Source organism: Aulonocara sp. 'chitande type north' Nkhata Bay, linkage group LG2 (assembly GCF_057382095.1).
Source record: "Aulonocara sp. 'chitande type north' Nkhata Bay isolate Kocher_YH1m ecotype deep benthic linkage group LG2, A_spYH_male_GT1.1, whole genome shotgun sequence".
Taxonomy (NCBI): Eukaryota; Metazoa; Chordata; class Actinopteri; order Cichliformes; family Cichlidae; genus Aulonocara; species Aulonocara sp. 'chitande type north' Nkhata Bay.
Window position 1 is genome coordinate 29,844,833 of NC_141345.1, and position 4,119 is coordinate 29,848,951.

The following is a 4,119-nucleotide window of genomic DNA, read 5'->3' on the forward strand; positions in this document are numbered from 1 at the left end:
GCGTGGAGATCAGGGGTAGTACCCCTGGACTGGCAGACCGGGGTGGTGGTCCCCATCTTTAAGAAGGGGGACCGGAGGGTGTGTTCCAACTACAGGGGGATCACACTCCTCAGCCTCCCTGGGAAAGTCTATGCCAGGGTGCTGGAAAGGAGAGTATATCCGCTAGTCGAACCTCAGATACAAGAGGAACAATGCGGTTTTCGTCCTGGTCGCGGAACACTGGACCAGCTCTTTATCCTCTCAAGGACACTTGAGAGTGCATGGGAGTTTGCCCAACCAGTCTACATGTGTTTTGTGGCCTTGGAAAAGGCATTCGGCCGTGTCCCTCGGGGTGTCCTGTGGGAGGTGCTGTGGGAGTATGGGGTGTCTGGCCCATTACTATGGGCCATTCGATCCCTATACAACCGTTGCAAGAGCTTGGTTCACATTGCCGACAATAAGTCGGACTCATTCCCGGTAGGTGATGGGCTCCGCCAGGGCTGCCCTTTGTCACCGATTCTGTTCTTTAGGCTGTTAGCCTGTACGTTAGCCTGTTATTGGACTCATCTCGGACGGGGATGAGTCTGCCTACAGGAGGGAGGTTGAACGTCTGGTGTCCTGGTGCAGCCACAACAACCTGGTGCTGAATGCCCAGAAGACAGTGGAGATTATTGTGGACTTCAGGAAGCACACAGCCCCACCCCCCCTGTGTTCACTGCATCATTCCATGTTTGGAACTGATCACCACCTGCACTCATGTATATATCTATCTACTTAGCACTTTTAATTCTTATTTTTATTTTTATGTCTATTTAAGCGTTATATGACAGTATGTTTGCACTAAGTACCGCAGCAATTTCCTAATGTTGTAAACCTGCTCAACATTTGACAATAAAACCCTTTCTGATTCTGATTCTGTTCAGAATTTTTATGGACAGGATTTCTAGGCGCAGCCAAGTGGCGGAGGGTTTTCACTTCGGTGGCCTCGGAATCTTATCTCTGCTTTTCGCGGATGATGTGGTTCTGTTGGCTTCATCGGGTGAAGGCCTCCAGCTTGCACTAGAACGGTTCGCAGCCGAGTGTGAAGCAGCGGGAATGAGGATCAGCACCTCCAAATCTGAGGCCATGGTTCTCAGCCGGAAAAGGGTGGAGTGCCCACTCCCGGGTCGGGGATGAGTTCCTGCCCCAAGTGGAGGAGTTCAAGTATCTCAGGTTCTTGTTCGCGAGCGATGGGAGAAGGGATCGGGAAATCGACAGATGGATTGGTGCTGCAGCTGCAGTAATGCGGAGGCTGCACCGGTCCGTCGTGGTGAAGAGGGAGCTGAGTGTAAAAGCAAAGCTCGCAATTTACCGGTCGATCTACGTCCCTACCCTCACCTCTGGCCACGAGCTGTGGGTAGTGACCGAAATGAGCTTCCTCCGAAGGGTGGCTGGCCTCTCCCTTAGAGATAGGGTGAGAAGTTCGGCCATCCGGGAGGGGCTCAGAGTAGAGAAGCTGCTCCTCCACATCGAAAGGAGCCAGCGGGCCAGCGGGCATCTGATAAGGATGCCAGGAGGCATCCTTATCAGATGCCCTCAGGAGGTGTTCCAGGCATGTCCCACTGGGAGGAGGCCCCGGGGCAGACCCAGGACACGCTGGAGAGAGTATATCTCTCGGCTGGCCTGGGAACGCCTTGGTGTTCCCCCGGATAAGCTGGAGGAGGTGGCTGGGGAGAGGGAGGTCTGGGCTTCTCTGCTTAGGCTGCTGTCCCCGCGACCCAGCCCCGGATAAAGCGGATGAAGATGGATGGATGGATTGTTGAGCAAATTTCTGCTTTTCTATTCTGGCCTGCAACCAATCCAAAAGGACTGTATTGTTTTACACTGAATTTTTCTGACTCACTGTTACAAAAATACAGTGATTTACCTGTTCTTTAAATCTTAGTGTAATAAAATCATTAACTGGATAAATTTCATTTAAAATGGTTTAAAATGTTGTCTCCAAATTTTGGTTATCTGATCTGATAGAGATAAAAATATCTTATAAAGATATAGTGTCTTTTAACCTGATTAGTATAATTTTTTTAGCATTAAATGTAATATTTTCATTGTGGCGCAGATCAGGATCTTTGAAATCTCTGAGTGCTGCAGATCTTCGCTAAAGTTTGAGAGAGTGGGACTGTTTTATCAACTTTTTATAGATTTTTGGATTAAAGCGAAGACTGAATTTAAAACAAAGTTCTTGACACGGCCAGACACCACCAATATCATTCATTTATATGTGCTATTGCCCAAACGGATATTACTGAGATTGGTGTAATTAAGAAAACTTTGTTGTTGTATTTCAACATTTTGACCACATGGAGGCGCAGTAAACATTCGTAAATTACCACAGCCCGTTCAGACTGTAATAATAAACTTCATGTCAACAATTTATTATACTTTTTAAGTTCTTTTGTGTAGTTTATATGATTTATTTTCAGATAATTTACTTGGCTTGTAGTTTTTATTTTGTGCCAATTTTTCAATGTTCAATTAATTAATTTCACTTTATTTTATTTTAGTTTTGTTTGCTTAATCGTCTAAATGCATTAATATTAAATTAATGTAGTCATTGTTTTAAAGGTACGTAACTGATTGTCACTTAAGTAACGACAACTCTGTTGTTTGTTTAACTGAAGCATTGTTTGTTGTTGTTTACCTGTTTATTGGTTGTTTATTAAATTGTTTCTTCTCATTGTTTTATTTTGTCTTAATGTACTTTATTTTTATCTCTTATTTTACTTTGTGTAATTCATTTGATTTAAGTAATTTTATTTTATTTTAGTATGATTTATTTCATTTCATTTTATGTATTTATTTATTTATTTTTTCGTCTTCTTCGTTTAATTTCTTTACAGCCTTTAATCCTTAAGAATAACTAGCTTGACTCAGGGAAGATCAATGATTCATAACGCAAATAAAAGATTTGTGAAGTCTGTAGGCGGTAAGAAGACGTCACTGCTTTGTATAACCGCAAGCCAAGTCTCTTCTTCAAATTCACTACCGTGAACTTCCTCCAGGAAAATCGTTGCGTTTGCCTTCAAAATAAAGGTCTGGCTAGGAGCTAAGAAGAGTTTAGCTAATTTTATTCTCAGGTGTTATCGTCACCCTAGCATATTAGCATAGGAAAAAAGTAACTGATTATGTGAGTAATTTCATTCAATAATCTGATACATCCTAAATGATTTGGTGCTCTGATAATTTTGACAGTTGTATATTTTTTATGTTTAACAATAATTTCTGATTTGAGTTCTAGTAGTTCTTACATTCGATGTTGTCTCATTAATCATCTGACAATTCTTCTGACCTCTACAGTTTGGCCTGGGTCTGCCTCTCCACTGTTAGGATAAGAAGATCTTTTGGAACCTTCACTAAAGCTGTTTTTTGTACTGTGATGAGCTCTGAAACCTGACTGGATCTCTTCAAATAAACCATCTTCAGATAAAAGGAAGCTTGGAGATTGGCCTATAATTAGCTAAGACAGTGGCCTTTAAAAATGATCATGAAAGTACTTGAAGGCATGTGGTACATAGCTGATTAACAGTGACAGATTAAATGGTGAGGTGTTTCTTTTATTATGTTTATCTATATGATTGGAGCAGAACTGGTTGAAATGTTATATTAATCACTATGTGCCTCATTGTGGCATTTTAGGGTACTGTATTGCACAGGTACAAAAGTGTGTTGCCCTTTCATATGTGAACACTCAATATGGTTTCTTGAATTTTTATTTCAATTAACTTTGGCCTTGGGCAGTGAGAGTGAAGGTAAAGGTCAAATGCAAGGCCTAATATGTCTTTAAAGCTGTGGATGCGAACAAACCGACACTACCTACTCCCTCCCTTGGGGTGGAGTGTGTGTGTGTGTGTGTGTGGGGGGGGGGGGGGGGGGTGTTATATTAAAAAGAGTGTTTGTCAATAAAAGAAAAAAAAACTTATCAATGGATACATCCATGTTTTATATAGAAAAAGACTTCTTGATTGATTAATTCACTGACTGACTGACAGATCAGTGGGATTAATTTATAACATATAATTTATTAGTAAGCATTTAGAGAAACGGCACTCCGGGTGGTTTTGTGTTTTATTGTGAAAGTCTGAAACCGGAGGTGTTCACAAT